The following is a 24,013-nucleotide window of genomic DNA, read 5'->3' as shown; positions in this document are numbered from 1 at the left end:
AGAAACAGAAGAGGTCCAGTTCTTGCTGAGTTTGAGTTGTTCTTTCTCAATGAACAGCCAGATATTAAGGTTCATTACCTTAATATTCTTAAACAGGATGGTTCTGTGGATACTAAGATGAAGACAAGCAGGCAGAAGCTTCCGTCTACCAAGGATGGTATAGTAGAAGATTTACCAGAAGCTGCCTCTCAAAAAGAAAGAAGGACAAAGCGTAAGCAAGATGTTCCTTCTATCAGTAAGGAGAAGAGAACTGAAGACAAAGTTACCGAAGAAAATAACGAAGTTATTGTTGTAAAGGAGAATAAGAAAGAAGAGAAGATTATTGAAAAGAAAAGAAAGAAAGAGGATGATGAGAAGGACGTAGAGAAGAAGAAGAAAAAGAAAGATAAGAAGAAGAAGAAAAAGAAAGTTGAAAAGGAGACTGTTGAAGGAGAACAGAAGAAGAATGAAGAAGTAAATCAGGCAGAAGAAGAGAAGAAGGAAGCTGAGAAGAAGAGAGCAATTGCTCTAGGCAAGCTGAAGGCTAGTTATGAGAAGAAGAAGCGAAAGAGACTTGAAGCTGATTCTGAAAGATCTCACAAGAAATCTAAAGGTGTGTCTATTTCTGAACCTGGTTCTGTTCCGCTTGTTATATCAAAATCTGTACCAACAGAAGTTCCCCTTCCATCTCAACTAGAAATACAACCATAAAAAGCCTCCACCATATCACCTTCAACCGCCAATGTTCTCACCCCTCCTCCTTCACCTAACACCAATCTTGCTTCTGACCATCCTAATTCTGAACCCATTCTTGATGTTCTACCCCTTCAAACCCTCTTTCCCCCTCACACAAATATCTCCACCTCTCAACCTCCTCCTCATTCAAACTATGAACCTTTTACCTCCCCTGTTCCCAACCATGCAAATGCATCAGAATCTCCAAATTCTGATTCTTTACATGCTTTATTTCGTGCCTGTAACTTCACTCCAAAACCTCGTCCTGACCCTGCCTTTGTCAACCTTGAATCCGAGGATGAAGCAGAGTCACTGCTTTCTCTTGATAGAGAACCTGAACCCTACTTCATTCTGTATCCAGATTCCTCTTCCATCAAATTCAAAACCCCTAACCCTAAACTATCTGTTGGTGTAAGTTTTGAATTTTCGAAACAAAAGGTACAGACAGGACTAGAAGCCTTGAAGGTTGCACATAATGCCAGGATGGATTATGCTGCTACAAAAGGTCTCTAGAGAGCTTTCAAAAGGGAGTTCAATTTTGACCTTCTGAAGCTTCAGAAGAAATGTGAAGCAGAAGCTCCTGGCCCTTGTGAGTTTCTACGGGATTATGAATACAATTATTTCTTCCCCATCAGAAGTTGGAAATCTCTTGAAGAGAAGGAATTTGTTGATGAGCTTGAAGAAGTTCATCCGTTGGCTATGGTTGTGTGGAAGCCTCAACTCCATGTTCTGACTGGAGATTTTATGTTCTTATTCAACTGGTTAAGGGAGAATCCCTCTGCTAAGGCACCAGATATGGTATATCCAGAAGTTGAATACCCATCAGAACCTTCTGCTCCTACACCTCCAAAGAATTTGGCTGAAATTCTTCTGGCTCTAGAGAATTCTGATTCTGAAATCCCCTCTCATGTATTTGCTGAAGATGCTTCTGAAGCAGAAGCTGGTGCTGAGAAACAAGCCATAGAGAATCATCCTGCTATGCAACCTCCTCTTAAGGAAAATCAAGCTGATGTTCTTATGGTCGATGCTGCTGTCGAGAATCCTACTGTTCTAGACAATAGTTTTAACGCTTCTTCTGCTGGACCTTCTGTTCTGATGAACACCATGAAGGCTCTTCAACAGAATCAAGCTGATCTTGCTTCTCGTCTGGACAAGCATGAGGAAACTCAAAATGAGTTCAGAACGTTTATGAAGATGCAGACAGAGAGCACTGCTGAGATTCAAAACCTTCTGGCCAAGATAGCTTCCAAGCTAGGCTAGTCGTAGTGTGTATTAGTCTTAGATGTCTCTTGTTTCTTGCATCTGTTTCTTGCATCTGCTTCTACCCCTTTTGTACCTCTGATATATTTTGTTGATCAATGAAATATTATCTTCTTCACTTTATGTTGTTTTATCATCTGAATCTTTTTAAATGCTTTTTGATGTTATGACAAAAAAGGGGGAGAAACATGATAATTGATTTGGTTTATCATATCAGTTGCTGGGATTAAGTCTCAACATTCCTAACATTATTTGCAAGTTCTATGTCTTTGAGATTTTTTGCAGGATTGAAGATATTCTGAAAAACTCAACATGAAAAGCAAATACATGTGAAAAGCAATTCTATAAAGAAGCATATTCTTGGAAAATTTGAAGCAAGCTTAGTGTTGTGAAGCTTCAAGATCAGAAGCAAGAAGAAGAATGTTCAGATAGTCATTCGTAGAATGCTCTGATGTTCTCGGTTGAGAATACGCTCTGATAACATTTTCTTCATCTTATATGCTCTGATAAATGCTATTCATCAAGAATGCTCTGATACATGATAGTTATCAAGAATGCTCTGACACATTCACGTTATACTCTGATACATTCATGTTCTGATATTTTTTGTCTAGTATGTTCTGAAACATTTCAGGATGTAAAGATGCTCTGATACATTCAAGAATGTTCTGATTCAATCAAGCATGCTATGACAACAAAGAAGAAATTCAAAGCTCTGAAGCTGTCCTATGGAAGAAAGAAGCAGAAGCTCTGAATTGTCTGAAGTTCTAGGCGAAGTGAAAGTCTCTGCTGAAATGAAAAATACTCAGGGAAGTCTTTTATCTATAAATTCTTCCAGTATTTATTTCAGGGGAGATTGTTAATCTCAGGGGGAGACATATTCACACACTCTGATTATATGCTTATGCTATATCTGTGTAATTGTATTTTGTCATCTGATATTCTGATTGCAAATTCATATCAACTTTATATGTTTTTGTCATCATCAAAAAGGGGGAGATTGTTAGAACAAGACTTGTTCTGATCAATATTCTTGTTTTGATGATAACAATGTATATGAAGTTTGTATAAGACAATGTGGTACTCTAATCCTATGCATTTTCCATTTCAGGAAATATATAAGGAGTGTGCACAATTCAGCGCTAAGAAGCACTGACTCAGAAGGTTCAGGATTGCAACATCAGAACATGCTCTCGCAAGACATCAGAAGATGGTCAAGCAGAATCAGAGCATGGTCTATGAAGCATCAGAAGAACTTGAGATCAGAAGCAGAAGCACTGAAGTTCTTATGGTATCACGCTAAAGGACTTCAAAGTCAGAAGACAAGAAGATGCTCTGCACCAAGCTGTAACTCTGATTCTGATTATTCAAACGTTGTATTCACAAAATCTGAGATCAGAAGTTAGTACTAGATGACAGGCTACAAAGTCTAATCTCTGACTGACAAAAGGAACGTTAGAAGCTACAAATGGCAAAGTCAATAAAAGCAAAGAAAAGCATGGCTCGAGGTAGTTGACAAAATAGTGAAAACATTAAATGCAAAGCTGTCCAGTCACGCAAAGCATTAAATGCATTTCAACGGTCATCTTCTCAAAATGCCTATAAATATGAAGTTCTGATCAGAAGCAAAAAGAACAACTCTTGCAAGAATACCAAAACGCTGCTGAAATCAAAACATACGAACTTCATCTTCAACCTCACTTCACTTGTAATATCTTAGTGAGAATTAAGCTTAGAACTTAAGAGAAATATCACAGTTGTGATTATAGCTTTCTAAGAAGCATTTGAATACTCTTGTAAACATTTTTTTTACATTGATTTGTAAAAAGGTTCCTAGAGTGATCAGTGAGATCAGTAGACTCTAGAAGACTTAGAAGTTTCTAAGTGTTGATTTCCTAGAGTGATCAAGGTGTGATCAGAATACTCTAGAAGACTTAGAGTGTTTCTAAGTGGATAACCATTGTAATCAAGGGGGTGGTAAATCACTCTAAGGGGGTGGACTGGAGTAGTTTCGTTAACAACGAACCAGGATAAAAATATTGTGTTCATTGTTTTTATCTTAAGAGTTTTTAAAGTCACACTTATTCAAACCCCCCCTTTCTAAGTGTTTTTCTATCCTTCACTTGAGGCTATAGAAAGAAACAAGACTTGGAAGCTGACAGAACTTCCAAAGAAGAAGAAAGCCATCAGCGTCAGATGGGTTTTCAAGGTAAAGTTGAAGCCAGATGGACCAGTTGGTAAGCACAAGGCAAGCCTAGTGGCCAGAGGTTTTCTTTAGAAACCTGGACTAGATTAGTTTGAGGTATTTGCACCTGTAGCTAGACATGAAACAATCAGACTGGTGATTGCATTAGCTGCAAATAGGAATTGGTCCTTGATGCATCTGGATGTAAAGTCTCCATTTCTGAACGGTCCATTACAAGAGGAGGTATATGTGTCACAACCCCTGACTTTGTGAAAAAGAATCAAGAAGGGATGGTGTACAAATTACACAAAGCTCAGTATGGATTAAAGCAAGCACCCAGAGCTTGGAATTTGAAGATTGATTCATTTTTCAAGAATCAAGGGTTTCAGAAGTGTGAGATGGAATATGGAGTCTATGTGCAACATTATGGAAGCAATATGATTCTGCTGTTTCTTTATGTTGATGACATATTGCTTACAGGGAGTTATCCAGAAGATCTGATGAAGTTCAAGAAGGTGCTGATGAATGAGTTTGAGATTACAAACCTTGGAAAAATGTCATATTTTGTAGGATGAAGATTCTGTACTCAGAAGATGGTATCATTCTGCATCAGCTAAAGTATGAGTTAGAACTTCTGAAGAAGTTCAAGCTGGAGAATTGCAAAGCTGCTGTTACACCATTAGAAACGAATCAGAAATTGGACTCTGACTCTGAAGGTGAAGATGTTGATGCTACGATCTTCAAACAGCTGGTGGGTTCTCTGAGGTATTTGTGTAATACTAGGTCTGATATATGCTATGCAGTTGGATTGGTTAGTAGGTTCATGAGTAAACCTAAATGGTCCCATTGTCAAGCTGCTGTCATAATCTTGAGATATATTAAGGGAACTCTGAAGTTTGGCATATTGTTTCTTTCTGGGAGAAAGGAAGAATCAGAGTTATTGAGTTACTCTGACTCTAATTGGTGTGGAGACAGAGTTGATAGAAGGAGTACCTCTGGATATTTGTTTATGTTTATAGGAGGTCCTATTTCTTGGAGTTCCAAGAAGCAAGCTGTTGTTGCTCTATCAACATGTGAAGCTGAGTACATTGCAGGCGCTGTAGCTGCATGTCAAGTTGTGTGGCTTCTGAATTTATTAGAAGATCTGAAGATTAAAGTGAAGAAGCCTCTGAAGCTGATGATTGATAACAAGTCTGCAATTAATCTTGCCAAGAATCACTACAAAAAAAAAGGTCTCCTGCCACGCCCAGGAAACCGAGGCTATATGCAAAATAACCGTGGCGTAACGCTGAGGCCACGGTTTGGCCACGGAAATCCAACTGTGGAGTATGCGGCCGTGGCCTAAAGTAAAGTCCACGGTTTTTTGGTATAGACCACGCCTTTTTGACAACCGTGGCTTTTTTAGGCCACGGTTTAGGTAGCTTGATTAAGGCCGCGGTTTGTATTTGCCATGACTGCAAAACTGTGGCCATATGATAAAACCACGGTTTCAATTTAACGTTTAACATACAATTTTGGTTCAAGGTATAGCCACGGTTTGGTTATGACCACAAATTTAAGACTGTGGCTATATTTTGTATGTTTTAAACCATTAATCTTGCCACGATTTATTTCTGTTCCATTACATAAAAATGCCATTATAGAACTAATTTTTTAGACATTAATGATTAGAATCTAATTACAAGCAAATTAACATTTATGTCAAAAACAAAATATTCATTAAGAAATGACGTTACGTACCCACTAATAAGTTCGATAAAATATAGATAATTAAGTTTTGATGTCTTCCCAAATTCAAAATCATGGGATTCAAAACAAGAGCTAAATTAAACACTTAAAAACAACAAAAATCCATTGACAAAACTAACTCTATCTTTCCTCTTACAATTTTGCACCACCAAACAAACTCTACCTAGAAACTGGACATTTGAAAATAAAAAGAAGTACACATGAGCTGAATCTTTCCTCTTTCCTCTCCAAGAATTTGATGTAGCTTTAAGTGGAGCCGGATAATGACTGAAGTAAAGCTACTGCATCTCCAGCATCCTTTGTTGTTACCAATGTTGGACCTACAGGACACAGTCATATATAAATTTGTAAAGGTGTAAGCTATATAACATGTGCAAGTAATTTAGGAATTCAACCTGTAAGATATGTTCTTTCATATATAGATTGTTACTTGATCTAATAGAGGTGCATCCACCTCTATTAGATCCTCTTCTAGTTAATACACTTACAGTTAACTTCCATTCTAATTACAGTTCAACAAAACATTGCATAAAGTCACAAACAGGAATGTTAAAGAATTACCAAATTCAGTCCAAGGGATAAGGCATCTAGAGCAATGAGCCATATCAAATGAGTTTGATGAGAAAGGAAGTCTTTGAGTAGAGATGACACCAAGTGAGAAAAATTGTAAACTGAAATGCAGTATTCTGTATTGAAAGGTGACAAAAGATCATTGGCTCGTTCCTACACAAAGAAAACTAGAGCCACTGCTCCACAGAGAACGATCGTTCTTCTCTGTACAAATTACTAACAGAAAAATACAATCCCAGTACTACCTCGCTTCTCTTTCTTCCCCTATAGCTACCATCACATGCAACTGCCTTAGCACTACCTCACTACCTAACCGCTACGATATCATACCAATTCTACATAGAGAAACTAAATGAAACAACTAGCTCAATCAATAACTCAACAAACATTCCAACTGCTCATATGCACAAACCATAGACAGTATCTTAATCTAACAAACAACAACAGGAAACCCAGAAAATTGTATAATTCATTTTCTTATTCAAATTTAAACAATCCAAAAACATCAAATCCCCAAATAAAACAACCAATCCCCAAATTTTTCCATAAAATGAATCATAAACATGAAGAAAAAAAAAGAGAAAAATGGATTAACCTGTAAAGTTCTTCAAAACTGAGACCACTAGCGTTATGATTATAAATCTCATGAATCGCATCTTCAAGAATCTTCCATGTTTTGTCTGCATATTTCGGATCCATAACCACCCTGTGTTTAAACGCCTCTATCTGAAAATTCCTCTTCTTCTGGTTACTCATTCTCCCCCTTTTCAATAAAAATCCCAATTCCTACAACCCAGAAGCAAAAATCACAACTTTCTTCGAACCCAAAGCCAAAAATCACATAAAAGAAAAATAGTTTGAGAGCTTGATCTGAAGAAAAAATCTTTGAATTCGTATTGAATGATTGATAAAATATGTTAAATGCATACATGATAATTAGAGTTAATAAAGAATCAACAAACAAACTACCTTGTATTATATTACAGTCTTGGCTCTAACTTCAGTATTAGATTAAGTAAGTTAAATGATTTGATCTTACCTCTGATCCATAAAATTCGATGCGCTTCGCTTGACTAAATTGTTCGAGAAGGAGACAAGCACATGATCCAGTTTCTTGAACATAACTCCCATTCCGTTGCAACATAATCTTAACAGAAGCGTCATGCGCTGCGGATGGATTTGAGAGAACAATGGGTTGTGATATACCACCATATCCTTGATAAGTGAATTCTTTCATACATGATGCCAAAAAATAGATTCCAACTGCCCATAGATTCCATTTATATAATAGTTTCCAACTGCTTATTAATTTTCTGCATTTTCAAACAATATCCAGTATCAAAAAACAATATGATGATCCATGCATGCATATCATCTGGTTATATGAATCAAAATATTTTGAAAGCAAAGAATCATTACTCAACCTATACCCAAATGCCCTTTAACTGAAACATGCAATCTAAAAAACATTCATTATATATGAAATTAATTAGTATGTGATGATGATGATACTCACCTTAGTCTAGCAAGATGATGATGATCAAAGTCTAGCAAGCTTGCAATTGTTCAAATGCACAACCAATAGTCCCTAAAAAATAAAGATTAGTAATAGTGTTAGATTATAATATTCCAACACTCTACTTATCATTCACACCCATTCATATTTCTATATGCCTTTTTCTTACCCAAACCATGCTTAAAAAATAATATCAACCAATACCAAAAGAGTCTTTTCCTATCAAGCTACAAATGTGATAGTAAACTAAATTAATCAAATGCAGAATATATAACATTACCATAACACAAAGTTCCTTCATTGGATCCTGTTTTAAAAATCTTTAGTCAGAAGCAGAGAGAAATCATACTTCATCAAAAGTTTCTACCATTTATACTCCACATACTTCATTAGTCTAAAGTGAACTTCATCAAAAGTTTCAACCAATTATGCTTCACATACTCTTTTGATTCAAAGTTCATGTGTAAGATAATGAAATTTAAGTATTACATATGAATAGTAATAATTTATTACGAATTCCTTCACCGCTGAAAGCGATACTCCTCTGCCACTGCTGCAGTTTTCAAAGAGCTAATTAGTCATAACAGAGTACAATCAATAGTAATAATTTATTACGAATTCCTTCACCGCTGAAATACTAAATAAATACCAAAACATCAGATTCTATGAAAAAGTATTAAGTAGATTATACATATTATACATTGTTATAAACGAATTTCCAATCACCACATTAGACAAATTCATCCAACTTCTAATAATCCTACACCATAAATAAATGAATCTTTAGCATAATTAAATAGATCAGTTCGATTCATGAATCCGTGTTTTTAAATACACTCGATCAATATCAATTAACACCATAAATCCTTGTTTTAAAATTTGTCTACACATGCGCGGCAGTTCATGCTAGTAACTATACACTTTTATTTAATTTCAGCTTACAGCAAAGCTTCTGGCTTCCTCTCAACTTCAAATGACAGACAATCAATATTCACAAATTTTATAAAAGGGAATTGACATTTGCTGTTAAGCATCTGACCAAAGTATGAATTTAGACATTACAGTGATAAAATAAAGATCAATCATGAAGGTACTAGACTTACAAGAATGTCTTGACCAAAGTATGAATTTAGACATTACAATAATAGAGGTGTATATTCAGAGTCTTCCGATCACAACTTTTCTTTTTCCTGTTCACATTCAAATAGGTAAGAAAAATAAATAAAGGATTAAGAAAATTAACAGATCACACGCCATGCACAAAGAACACCGAGTTCCTTTTTCTAACAAGAAAGATGAAAAAGATAGCTTAGCAAGCCATTAATCAATATCACAAAACAATACACAAACAAGACAAAAACCACAATGATTGAGTAGCAAAATCAATAGACAACAATAGTGTTGACATATCCAGAGTGTTCAGTAAGAGTGTTTCTCAGCTTACAGTTCGTCAGATTCTAAACCTTCACAGTTTTATCCCATGAAGCAGAAACAATCCCCGGCTGCAAAGTGCTAGGGCTGAATCGAACGCAGCTGACCCAATCGGAATGAGCATCACCGTCCTGGATAGTATACTTGCACTCGCGGAGAGTGTTCCAGAGCTTATGGTGCGGTCACGAGATGCAGACACGATCTGACGGTTGCCAATCAAGAAAGCCATAGAGAGAACATCTTTGGTGTGGCCAACAAATCGGCGAGCGGAGGTTCCGGCGTTGAGATCCCAAAGACGGAGCTCACCATCCCATGAACCAGAAAGAGCAAACTAACCGTCGGATGAGAGGACAACATCCTGAACGAAATGAGAATGACCGATGAGACGGCGGCTGGGGACACCGTAGGTCTTGTCCTCCTTGGTATGGCGCCAGAGGATGATGGATTTGTCGCGGGACCCTCAGCCATGGTTGCAGTGGTGAAGAAATGTGAAGCTGCTATAGTGAAGCAGAGAGTGCTTTCACAGCGGCGTGAGGTGTGAGAGAGATTTGTGGTTAGGGATTTGAAGCAACACACAGCGGCGTGAGGTGTGATAGAAATTTGTGGTTAGGGTGAGAGAAGTTGAAATGAGAAGAGATGTGAGGTGTGAGAGAGATTTTAGGGTTTGGAAAATCTGAAGAAAGGAACTCATTCGGTGGTAAAGATGTATTTACCTTATCAATTTTTTTTATATTTTTTTAATTAAAAAAATTTAGAAAAAAAATAATTATGAGAGGGAAACTAAAAAAAGAAGAGGGAAATTTTGGAGGGATATATTTTTTTGGATTTGGGCCACAGTTTGAAGTGAAAATTATAAGCCCGCGGTTTTCTTTTGCGGCTAAAAATATCTGCAGTTGTCTAACCGTGGCAATTGAAGTAAAGGCCACAGTTTCATACTTCGGATTCAATATTTTATAACATAATTTTACGCTTTGAAAACCCTGGCCAAATCATATATGTGGCCACAGTTTCTGAGCCGTGGAAATTTTTAGCGTGGCCTTAGGCCAAAATTGTAGTAGTGAATCCTGTGTTACACGGAAGAAGCAAGCATATTGAGACAAAATATCATTTCTTGAGAAGCCAAGTCCAGAATGAAACATTAGAAGTTGTGCACTGTAGCACCCAGAAGCAGCTGGCAGATGTTCTGACGAAGGCAATCAAGACGGATCAATTTCTGCTCTTAAGGAATGGAATTGGCATTGTCAGCTTTGATTGAAGAATATGAATTAAGGGATGGTATTGAAGAGTAATTCATATTCAGAAAATGAGCATCAGAAGTTCCGAGCATCAGAAGTTCTGATGTGGGCTGATCTTCTGATGGTTACTCAGAAGATAGTGTTGACCAGAAGTTCTACCTTCTAGGTCCTGTTAGCTTAGCTATTTAGTTAGTAAGGGTACTTTAGTATTTCTTAGTATTGTACTGTTTGTACCTTAGACTTGTTCACTAAGTTTAATTTATTAGGGCTTATGTGGCAAATTTCTTTTGTATAAATAGCCTTGTAGTAGCTATCATTAATATATAGAGAACACAACAATTATTCTCTCATTCTTTTGTGCCGTTATTCCTTTTGTTTATTCTCTTTGTGTCATACCCCAAAATTTTCCCATCATATTTCAATATATCTTGACTCATATGATCTTCAGTTAATTAAGCATATGCAAGAATTGGGCACACTTACTTATCTCCTAAGCAATCAACCCACAACTAGGGTTTTGTTTCTCTCGAGATCAAATCAAGTTCTAAGACCTCAAATGGATCCCATAGCCTCTCATATGCTTCAAAGGGTCCTCATGACATTTTTCAAGCTCTGATTCATAGGATTGCTCAGTCAATTACTCAAATGATCAACAGTCGACTGGTTTGACCTAAAAGTCAACTATTGTCAAATTGCAGTCAAAATTCCTGATTTTTGGTCAACATCAACATTCTAATGTTATATTCATCATTTGATAAAATGTTGATCATGATTCATCAAGAAAAGATCAAAAATCCACAAAAATCCAAAGTTTCTAAATTAGGGTTTCATAGAAGAAAGTCAACTGAACTTTGACCAGCCCTAACTTCCACATGGAACATCAGAAATTTTCCATCCAAAGCTCAATTTGAAGGAAATTGAATTCTATAAAACTTTGTCTCTCACAGGCCAAGTCTAAATATGCTTCATTTGAGGGATATGGATCAAAAGGTTACAGGTCATTTTTGAAAGTCAACAAAGACACCTTTTGGGTCAAAGCTCATAATTTGAACATGGTAAACTCAATTGAGATGAGATCAAAAGGAGGTTTTAGAAGACATCTTGAGCTTTCTAAAATGGTCAAGAACACCTTTATAGGGTTAAAATTGAGAGAGATACACATGGTTAAAGTTGGGAAAAATTGAGAAAATGCATGAAGTGCAAAGTGAATAATTTGATCTTTTGAGCCCATGGGCCTAATTTTGGTTTTTAAACTTAATCCTAAACCTATCCACGACCCATAGGCCCCTTCTATTTATTTTTATTATTCTTATTTATTTTTATTTTGAATTTAATCACTTAAATTCAATTTAAATTGAATAAAATATTAGAAATAATCAAAGATTGGGATGAGATTATTTTTGTGTCAAATATTGAACTTCCAAATCATGGTAAATGATTGGAAATTCGTGGAGATTTGATTGGCAAGAGATTGACACAAAAATAGCAAATTTTCAATCAAATTTCAATCAAATTTCTCACCATAAAAACACATGATTCTCTCCAAATATTTTGACCTAATTTGGTCCCTTATATATTCACAACATACACTCAGCAAGGAGGACGAAAAGATATTGAGAAGGCATTAGGGTTTTAAAACTCCAAAATTTCAAGAAAGTTGGAAAATTTGCATAGGACATTCCAAGCATCCTCAGCCAATCTTAATCATCCTGTCGGCCTCCCAAGGTAATAAAAAGAAGGTTTGAGTCCTTCACCATGCTTGAATGTGCTTAAGAATTCATATATCATGATCATCATATTTGCATATTTTTCTAATTCTTGCATCTCATGAATTATTGCGTTTAAATGAGATATAATTGCATGTATAAGTTCCTGACAATGCATAGAGGAGAATAGAACCATTGGTTGTGAGTTTTAGTGCAGGATACGAGTTTTGCCATTGTTAGGGCAAATGAGAGGTGTGCTTCGGGTTGCAATTTCTAGGTCGGTTCAGACCAAACGGAGGTCATAAATAAACTCAGGGCATGGTTTTATGTAGGTATGGGTACCCCTGGTCCTAAAACTAACGCGTTATGTAGGTTTATGAAGTTGCAGAAATTTGAAGGTTTTTTCGCAGGAGAATTCGCAGCAAAAGGCGAAGCTAAATCCGCAGGTAATCTTGGAGAAGAAGGTGAACAGCGCTCTGCACACGTGTCTGGCTATGGTTTGCACGTCAACGCCTTATCTTCTCTTCTCCTTTTCCCAAGACGCGTGGCCCTCCATCATTGGCCAATCAACAAATGGAATTCCTCTCTCCTCACGCCATTGGTCTGTCCAAGTGATACAGGGCCCCATGTTTGACTCTTTTTGTTCAATTTAAAATTAAAGCTTGTTTATTATATTTATTTATTGTTGAGAAAATCCATAACAACTAATTAATTCAGTTCAGATGGCTAGGATAATTGGTATGCCACTCAATGGTTTGGGGTTCGATCCCCACTGCCTGACGTTTCCCTTTTATTTTTCAACAATAAACCTTGTTTACAGGTTCAGTACATGTGGCCTATGCGTGACCATCATACACCCTCCTACCGTAGCCGTTGGATCCATGCTCAGCCAGATCAAGAGGCTTCAGCCAGTACCCCCACCATATGGACCTCCAGGCTTACCACACTGAATTGCAAGCTAAGTTTTTTTTATTATTTATTTTCTTTTTATTTTTAAATTACATAAAATGTTTTTATTTTATTTTCTTATTCTCCTTTTCTATTATAATTATTATTAGTTATATTTTTATTTATTTTAAGTTAGTTTTTATAGTAAATTATAATTATTTATTTTTTATCGAAAACTCGATTTTTCCATAATTTTATCAATAATTGTTTTTAAGCAAAAAAAATTATTTTGTTTGCCTTATACGGTTTGCCTGGCCTTTATTTATTCTATTAACCATGGTTAACTTGTGCCATAATCAAGGTTGCGAGGTTTGTCATTAGTTCCCTCCTACACTAAAATTTCTCTTCTTTGTGCCCAACTTTCAGGGTCAATCAAAATCCTTCAGCCACGCGCCATACCAATCGAAAATCTAAGTTTCTAATTCTTTTCTTGTTTAAATATCATTTTAATTTTTATTTTGCCTTTTTCCCAAAATAGGGTTTACTTCAAATAGTCAATGAATTACTCCTACACTCACCCCTATTATTTTCTTTTTAATTTTCAGAGTCAATCGAGGGTTCGAGGAAGATCAAGGCATTCAAAGATGTTTATACTAATTATTGTTCCCTCTTATTTTCTGCCTTTATTCCCCCTCCCCACAGGTGTTTATTGTAATAGCGTAGGACTTTTAATTTCTGCCTTTAATTTTTGCTTATTTTAAACTGCGTGGTTAGTAATCTTAGGGAGTGCAAGCCTTGAAGTAATTAGAATAACTAATTTATAAGATAAATAATTATCTGAATTGAATCACGTGATTGTGCACTCACACACCTTTAAAGGTAACCCCTCTTGTTGCCTGTTGCCTTGTTATTTGCTGCCTTGTTTATTACAGAATAGTCAAGTCCCTCGGATTCCGAGGATGCCTCAGCAAATGTTGCCCTCAGTTCATTCTCATCACAAAAGATCATAAGTCCCAATGATGCTGCATTCGGTTCGGTTATATGATCTCGTCCCTCGAGGTTGCCTACAAATGATGTGACAGTCCTTTTCGATTATTGCTGAGGTGTCCTCCTGGTTGCCTAAAAATGATGACTATTCTGATCCTTCCCTTAGACTACCTGCCCCCTATGGCAGGGACAGTCTTATGGCGAACGATAACTACGATGACCCTTCAACCTCCAAATAAAAGGACTTCCTACCCTCCTATGGTATGGATAGCCCTGAAAGGCTAAAAGAACCTTTTTAATAGGGGTGATTATCTCCTAATTGCTTTGCTCTGGCTTAAATCTTTTTCTTACCCTTTATCAAAAATCTTCAAAAAGGCTACGCTTATTTACAAGCTAAAGTCCTTATTCAAATATTTTTCTGCAAACATTTTCAAAACATATCAAAGTGAGCTAAGCAATTAAGAGCCCATGGAAGACCATGGATGCAAAGGGTGCCTTACACCTTCCCTTTGTATAACTTACCCCCCGAACTCAATCTCTTTCAAAAAGGTTTTTTTCTGTTCTTTTAGCCTTTCTTTAAATTGGATAAAATAAAAGTCGGCGGCGACTCTTACACTTTGTTATCATCTTTCATTCTTGTGCACCAACATCTTTGTGTTCTCGAATAATTTGACTGCAACTTATTCAATTGAAAATATACAATTAAAAAAATAGATAATTGTTTGTAAGTTTATAAATATCACTCTACAAAGATTGTAAACAAAACTTAGCATGAATACAAGTATTTAATATTCTAACATAAAGTATGTATGTAATAAAATCACTTGAAGTTTGGACTAATTCTTTTTCTTGTTGAGATTATTTTCTAGATGTTTGATCTTGAAAGTTTTTTTTATTTTTTTTACTTTTCTCAAAGTTGATTCTCAAATATTATTCAATATATATTAGTGTTGTTTATTTTGGTGAATAAAACATTGAGAATTTGAGAATATATATAACTTTCTTGAATTGTCTATTAGTAATGAATCATTGTAATTCTTATACTATTACAATGGGTTGATTATGCAGCATTGAAAATATAATAGATGTTATGAAATTAACCAAAACAATTTTGTGGGAAAAAAACTACAATAATATAGAGATGAAGGAGAGATGAATGAGAGAAATAGTAGAGAGAAAGTAATCTTGTATTATTATTTTCAAGAAGTTACATTTACATTGCAATGTGGTCCTTATTTATAGGACATTGGGAATGTGAGAAATCATAGAACTTAATAGGAAATAGGAAGATGAAAGATGGAAAGATGAACATCCACTTTGTATTTATTCATAATACCCCCTCTTGGATGTCCATTGAGAATAAGCCTCGTTAAAACCTTACTAAAAAAAACTCAGTGGGAAAAAATCTAGTGAAGGAAAAGGAGTACAATATCCTTTGAATGTGAATTTCCTCATGTCATACCCCAAAATTTGCCCGCCACATTTTCATATTCAAGCTCACCTGAATGTCAAAAGCTCAAGACTTGACTGAATAAGCGCTCTCCCAAGAACCAGCCCTCCAACTAGGGTTTTGATCTTCCCAAGGAGAAATCAACTTCTGATACCTCAAGCGGACTCCATGACCTTTCATATGTTTCAAATAACCTCTATGCCAAGTTTCAAGCCCTGATTCCCAAGAATGCTCAGTTAGTCGCTGAGATAGTCAACAGTCGACTAAATTGACCTGAAAGTCAACTATGGTCAAATCACAGTCAAAATTCCCGATTTTTGGTCAACATCAACATTTTAATGTTAGATACATTGGATAAAGGATTGATCATGATTCATCAAGGAAAGTTCAGAAATCAACAAAACCTAAAGTTTCTAAATTAGGGTTTGGAACCAAAAGTCAACTGAACTTTGAATGATCATATATCTCTCATATTTTATCAGAAATTTCCCAACCAAAGCCTATTCTCAAGGAAATTCAATTCTCTACAACTTTGATGTTGGATCCAAGGTCAAGAAATGCTTCCGCATAAGAGATATAAGTCAAAACATTACAGGTCCTTCTAGAAGCTTGCAAAAAGCTGTTTTTTGTCAGGAGCCATATCTTCAAGATGTAATCTCCAAATTCAAAAAAGGTTCCAAGTGGCTTGTATAGGACATCTTGGGCTTTCCAAAAAGTCCTAGATCACTTCCATATGATAAAAATTGAACGAGTTATGGCTTGCACAAGTTGGTCGATTTTGAGGAAATGCATGAAAACCTAAATGAGGAATTTATTATTTTTGAGCATTGGGCCTTAGGTTTTGAAATCTCCACGTGATATTAAGCACACAATAGGCCCATTAACCAAATATCCTTTATTTTTTGATTTTATTTCATTTTTATTTGAATTAAATCACTTAAATTCAAATAAAATCAAATATGATCATAATTAAATGATAAATAATGGTGGGAATATTTTCTAAATTCTTGATCAATATAAAAACACCTTGGGGGCCCATAAAATAATCTCACAACATGTGATGGTTTTTATATAAATCCAAAATGAAATCAAATAAAATTATACAAAATTGTGTGATTGATTTTTTAAACCCTAAATAATTCACAAAATCAAGGAAAACGTGGAAGGAGATATTGGATTGAGTTTGAGTCCAAAATTAGAAAGATTTTATGCAAATTAAATCAAATATTTTCTCAATATTCTTCTCATCAATTACATTGCTTTTTCTTCGAGTTTATAACCCTAATATCACTATTATAAGTAGGGCAATATTTTCAGTATCAAGGCGACGAAATTTAGAGGACAAGGAGGCTAGGTTTCAAAAGCACCAAGATCTCAAAGAAGAGAAAAATCGTGGAGAAGGTTCAAGCAAGTTTCAGAGCAAATATATCACTTCACTCCACTCAAAAGGTAATATAAGGTAAAGACATATCATTAGACAAGCCTCATAATGCATGTGTTTCATGTTTCATGCCCACTATAACCATTCATGTTCTTGAATTCTTATATCTCATGTGTTAATGTGTTTTAATCAAATCTAACCATTTGTTTAAGCTTATGACATGTTATGGAAGAGATCTGGATCGATAGACTTGAGCTTTGACGTACATAATGAAAAGCACCATTATTAGGGCATGGAGTTCTTGATCTTGCGTTTTCATCCATGCGTGAGGTTTTAGGCCAAAACGACCCCTCCATTGAGTCCGTGGGGGTCCATTTAGTGGATCTGGGTGCTTTAATTGTTTCGTTAACGTGTATTTTCTAGTTTTTATCATGTGCAGAATTTCGCTGTGAAAGTCGCAAGAAAAATCGCAGGTAAATCCCTAACAAATTCCGCTGGTAACGCGAGGAAGAAGATGAACTATGTCACGAGACCCCTTTGTCCGTAGGCGTGGCACTTTCTGGGAAAGGGATTGGCCAGTCCAAATTGCTGACTTCTCTCTTTGTCCCTTATTGGCTAGTCAAAGAATCAACTACCCTCTCTCTCTCCTTGATTGGTTCGACCAGGGACTCTGGGCCCCACGCTGACACTTTAGTTTGACTTGTCCATTAAAGTTTAGTTTTGATATATAATTATTTTCATGTATACTACTAATGACTAACTAAACGCAGCACAGTCGGCCATGCTCCCTCGCCATTATCCATCGCTACATGAGTTCGATCCCTGCATGTGTCAAAGGTTTTTTACAATTTATTTGCTTTCAGCTGCTAACGAATTATGTACGCCCAGTCTACGCACACCCATCATGCACCCTCAAACCTCGTCCGTTGGATCCAATAACCTGCAAATCGGACGCCCAGATCTTGCAGCTCCATCATGGACACTTAGAAGCGTATCATATAGGACCAGAGCTAAGTTTTCTTTAATTTCTTTTTTAGTTTAATTACATAATTCTTTTCTTTATTTATTTTCTCTTCTTTTTTCTCATTAATTATTTTCTCTAAAATTTATATTTACTACTAATGATACATTTTGTCAATTATTTATCGAAAACTCGACTTTTTTTCATAATTTTATCAATAATTGTTTTTTTTAAAATACTAAAAATTCAACTTTTTGCATATACTTTTAATCAATTAATTAATTAGGATTAGTCCAATAATCACGTAAATCATTATATGTAATCGAACATTCGACTTTCTTAATTTCTAATATTATTTAAAATATTAAATTAGTTATTTTTCCTGGTTTGTTTTAACAAATAGGGTTTGTAAATAATCAATAGGTCTTTAATACACTAACCTTTCTCTTCTTCATTTTTAATTTTCAGGATTGATCAAGGATCGATGAAGGCTCAAGCCATTTGATTATTTTAATAATTCTCTTTTTCTTTTTGTCCTTTTTATTTTCTGCCCCACAGGTGTTTATTGTAATAGCGTAGGAATTTATCTTTTCTGCCTTTAATTTCCGTAATATTAATTGTTGTGGTTAGTAATCCTAGGGAGTGCAAGCCTGTTAATTGAGTTAGCATCACTAAATTACAAGATAAAATATTTGAATTTAACCACGTGATTGTGCCACACACACACCTTTAGGGTAACCTCTCTTGTTGCCTTGTTGCTTGTTGCCTTGTTGCCTGCTGCCTTTTAATTACGATCAAATAGTCAAGTCCCTCGATTCCGAGGATACCTAAAGCAAAACAAATGTTGCCCTCAGTTCATTATCATCATCAATTTTGTCCCTCGAGGTTGCCTTGTAAATGATGATTGTCCCAATTGCTAAGGTATCCTCGCCTGTTTCCTAAGTGACTATTCTATCCTTCCCTAGATTACCTGTCCTCTTTATGGCAGGGACAGTCTTATGGCGAACGATAATTTCGATGACCCTTTTAAATCCAATGAAAGGACTATATGCCGTCTTTATGGTATGGATAGCCCTTTCCCATTAAAGTCTAAAAGAACAAAAATTCAAACTTAGGGTAGGTGCTTCTGATTGCTTGCTCTATTCAAATTCAAATTCAAAATTCAAAATCTTTTCCCACTTCTTTTCAAAGAATCTTTTCAAAAGACTACGCTTATTTACAAGCTAAAGTTCTTATTCAAACTTTTTTCCCACACTTCAAACATTTTGAAAACAAAAGTGAGCTAAGCAATTAAGAGCCCATGGATAACCATGGATACAAAGGGTGCTTACACCTTCCCTTTGTATAACCTACCCCCCGAACTCAAAGTCTTTTAAAAAGGTTTTATCTGTTCTTTTAGCCTTTCTATATATTGGATAAAATAAAAGTCGGTGGCGACTCTTGCTATCCGCAACCTTTCAGAAAGTCAGTTCTCCCACCGTATTACACCTCGTTAAAAACCTTACCAGGAAAACCCAGTGGGACAAAACCATGATGAAGGGAAAAATAGTGCATAAAATATTTATTTCTCCCCCTCATGCATACATTTTTATGTGAGACGATATCCTTTGTAGTATTTACTTAAAATGTCTTCTTTGAAGTGACTTGATGTAGTGCTCATAGTTATGCAGGATTTTATGAAGTTGTTTCCATGATTTGTTTCATAATTTCCATGAAATGGATGTACCATCACATGTAAACAAATAACCTATTTTTAATTTACCATTGTGAGGATCTGACGAGTAACATGCATCTCTAAGATAACGAAGTATATGTTTAACTTTGTTCCAATGTATTCGTGTAGATGAATAATTGTATTTTGCTAATAGATTAACTGCAAATGATATATCAAGATGTGTATAATTAGCAAGGTGCATTAGTGCTCCAACTGCACTAAGATATGGTACTTCAGGACCAAACAATTTTTCATCCTTTTCTCGAGGCCTGAAAAGATCTTTCTCCATATATAATGATCTAACAACCATATTGGAGTAGGAAACATGTGACATTTGTCCATATAGAAGCATTTCAACACTTTTCTATATAGCCTTCTTGACGTACAAATATTCCTTTGTCCAAATGCTCAAGTTTCAAAGCTAGACATATTTTGTCTTTTCTAGGTCCTTGTCATACCCCAATTTTTGACCCTAAGATCACACATCATTTGCATAACAATCATCAATCAAGAAGTTTTAACTTAGAACTCTACTTGTGATGTTGTGCTCAATCCATCTGCAAGGGAATCATCGAGCACCCATGTTTTAGTCTTGTATATATTGTTCTACTAACCAAAATACCAAAAATATTGCCTTGTGCTTTTGTGTGTTTGTGTTTTGTAGGTATCAAGTCAAAATATCCATCAAAGGAGCATTTTTCAACATTTTCACTATGCAAATCGATTTGCATAAGGTGTAAATCGATTTACACAACTGATTCTGCACCAGATTTGCTTCTGCCATCAGTGCAAATCGATTTGCATAAGACAGCAATCGATTTGCATAACTGTTTTTGCCCCAGATTTTGCCTTTTTCAGCAATGTAAATAGATTTGCATAAGGTGCAAATCGATTGCACCTGTGCGAATTTGGAAAAATGAAGGCAAATTTCAGCTTTTTGAAGTGTTGACACCATTTGCAAGCATGGGAAGCATGACTTAGTTCTTACATTTGATTCTCTACATCATTTAATCATAAACCCTCATGTGATTGCATCAAGACCATTGGATTTCATTTTTGGCTCCAAATCCTTTTCCCAAGCCTAATTCTATTTTCCAATCCTAACTCCAAGCCACAAAATTTCCCAAGCCTAATTGCTATAAATTGAGGCACTCCCCTCTTCATTTTTCAAGCTTTGATAGCCAAGAAAACTCTTGCTCTTTCTCTCCTCACCTCTTCCAAACCCCTCACTCAAAGCTCTTTTTCTTCCACACAAATTAGTGAGTCACATCTTGAACCTCACTAATTTAGAGCTAAACCTCAACATAAACACTACTTTTCTTCATCAATTGTGAGAGATCAAGGCTTGTGGTTGTGTGTTCTTGAAGAAGATTCAAAGTTTGTGAAAGATTTGGTAAAATTCTAGATCCATTCCATAATTCAAGATGTGATCCATTGTTGTTTATGCTTGCTGCACCTTTGGTGCTATATTGATGAGATTTGCTTGCTTACTTGATACATTTTCGTGCACAAATTGATCCAAGATCACAAGGTGTTTGGTTTTATGTTTAAACAAGTTTTCTTCTCTTTATTTGCTGTTTTTTTGAAAACTGTGTTGTGCAAATCGATTTACATCTGGTGCAAATCGATTTACGCAACTGAAAACTGCGCAGATTTTGAAAACAGAGTTGTGCAAATCGATTTACACTCTGTGCAAATCGATTTACACTGGGCAGAATGCTGATTTTTGTGATTTTTGACTTGTTTTTGGTTCTAACTCATCTTCTACTCCATTCTTTTGATATTTTCTTTGAATCACAAGTTAGAGGCCTAATTTCTCTCTAATTTCAATGGACTTAGGGCGTCGATAGGATGAGAATCCAAATCCGCAAAATTATGTGATTGAAATTATGGATGAAAGGAGCTTTTAATGTGGTTCCATCTTTTACTTCTTTTTATTTTGATCGATGAAAGTCTTAATACCTTGAGAATTCTTATGGATTCTTGGTAAAGACTAGATCACTCACCATTTTTCTTTTCGTGCGGTATTGCTTTCGGAAAACGATCTACATATCGTTCTTCTCGCATGCATTAGCACATAAAGTTTTGACCGGCCTCGTTGTAGGGTGATTTCTACATAAATCACTTGGCGATCTTCTTAACATAGCGCAATATTTCGTGTCCCGAATCAAAAGGATCAAATATGGAAGAGAATTGTATGCGGTTGATTTAAGACTTGTGGAGGTTTTTATCGTGTAGTCGCTATGATTTTATCAAGCTTCTGATAAACCCCATTGAATTTAAATCCGAGAACATCATTCACTCACCATCGATCTTTATTACTAACTTTGATAACATACTTGACAAGTTTCAAGATGGTTATCTTTAACATCTAACAATTGACTTTAATTTCCGCACTTTTATTATATTGCTCTTTATATTTCTCGCTTTATCGCTTTATTTTATCATTACATCATATTTACATTCCGCCATTTTCTCTTTGTCCATTTGGACGTTTATAATTCCGCTATTTTCCTTTTGTCCATTTGGACATATGTTTATGTTTCCGCCATTTTCTTTTTGTCCACTTGGACCATACTTTACTTTTATGCTAAAACACTAATAAACAAAAAAAATTTAAAAAACACCTAAGGCTCTCTTTTGGACTATTGGTTACTATCCCGAGCATTATGGAGATTTGGACTTATGGACCTAGTGCCTCTGGACCCTATGTTTTTGTTTCTCTGCTGTTATTCTGTCTGTCTGGCATTGGATTGTTGTATGTTTGTGTGTGCAGGTGTTTCCTTGAAAGCCCTTGATGGTTAATTCCAAGGCATTGATATAAGGATTTTGCCCGAAAACAGCCGTTACTCTGCCCGATTTTCGTCAGAATTTTAATGTGCTTAATGCAAAGTGGTGCTAAGATAATAAGTTCATCTGGATCCCCAAGTGATAATGTTGGTTTAGTATTGATATTCCAAAGGATGGGAAATCTACCTTGACTCATAATGTCAAGTGTTGGCTTCTAATTTCGGTTAGACCGTTTCTTTCCTTAGCTTTTATTTTACGCAATAGGATAGCCTCTTCATCTCCTCCCCTTCTTAAATTTTCAAAATCTTCTCCCTTTTTCAAAAACCTTCTTATGTTTGCAAACCTTTTCAAAACCTTTTCTTTTAAAAACATCTTTTGCCCTTAGTGGCCTTTTTCTTCAAAAAGTTTAGACACCGTTAATTGTCGAAACGAGTGGTTATACCCCACGATTTTGAAATTGATTGATATAATGAGATCTTTTCCGCGTGAGAGAGCTAGTGGCATACTCGTTGATTTTATCCAAGTTGGAGCCCTTTTTTCATTTGCAATGCAAAGAACTCATTTGTTCTCATGCTCAAGATCAATGGCTGAGTATTTCTCTCCAATGACGATAAAGTGTTTATTCGTTTTTAAAATGTTTTCCCTTTTAAGCGGAACTACATTAGCTCTGACTTCTCCATTGCACTAAGGAGGTATGTAGGCCCAAAGCTTAACGCTTTGCCGAGCTTATTTTAAAAATAAAACAAACCCTTTTTCTAGCACACACGACACAGATTTTCAAAAAGGTTCCTGTGGAGTACCACAGATATGAGGGGTGCTTTAAACCTTCCCCTCATATAATCAACACCCGAACCTGAGTTCTCTTTCTTGTTTTAAAAACAAAACTTTGGGTTTTACATTCTTTTCCCTTTTCCTTTGAAAAAATAAAGTGCGGTGGCGATTTCAAACGAAATATTGATTCGAGTCAATCCTATGGCTTCGATATCAGATTTTCCCCGCTAAAGAAAAATGGCGACTTCACTGGGGATCCAGTTTTAAGTGTGTTAAGCCTATTTTTGTTTATCTGTGTGCTTTATTTGTATATATTATTGTGTGCTTTGTTTGTTTATCTTCTTTTTTCTTTTTTGGTGCTCGATGGTTCCTCTGTGATGAGATAAAGTTCTAACCCGAACTTTGGTGAGTAACTTGAGATAGGAGGTGGTAAGACCAATAGTCGCATGTCAGGAGCAATCCTTACCATGAGCGTCATATGGTGGAACCCCAATCAGTGGAGGCCTCATGGAAGGTAGTAGAGGTTGTTACGAACCATCGTGATAACGCTATTACTTTCAATAGTGAGTGTCCGTAGAAGCTGAATGGCCTAGAACCTTTTTAACCAATCTAAGCCTTTTTAGGATGTAGTGCAGAAACAAGATCAAGTACCAATTTGAGCTTGTTGTCATGCGATACTACGCTCAGACGAGGTCTTTTTAGGCA

At 35.8% G+C, this 24,013-nt stretch overlaps 1 long non-coding RNA gene and 1 pseudogene across 1 annotated transcript; both read right to left on the bottom strand.

Moving 5' to 3' along the window:
• Positions 1-6,564: 6,564 nt before the first annotated feature.
• LOC131646171 (uncharacterized) lies at positions 6,565-9,160 on the bottom strand. Its single transcript, XR_009297323.1, has 3 exons — positions 8,275-9,160; positions 7,995-8,066; positions 6,565-7,791 (listed from the first exon to the last, which is right to left on the bottom strand). It is a non-coding gene; the product is annotated as an uncharacterized LOC131646171 (long non-coding RNA).
• A 28-nt stretch (positions 9,161-9,188) lies between these two features.
• Positions 9,189-19,949, bottom strand: LOC131649055 (small ribosomal subunit protein RACK1-like; annotated as a pseudogene).
• Positions 19,950-24,013: the final 4,064 nt, after the last annotated feature.

Source organism: Vicia villosa, linkage group LG2 (assembly GCF_029867415.1).
Source record: "Vicia villosa cultivar HV-30 ecotype Madison, WI linkage group LG2, Vvil1.0, whole genome shotgun sequence".
NCBI lineage: Eukaryota > Viridiplantae > Streptophyta > Magnoliopsida > Fabales > Fabaceae > Vicia > Vicia villosa.
Note: the sequence above shows the minus strand (reverse complement) of the source record. Positions and strands in the feature narration are given on the sequence as shown.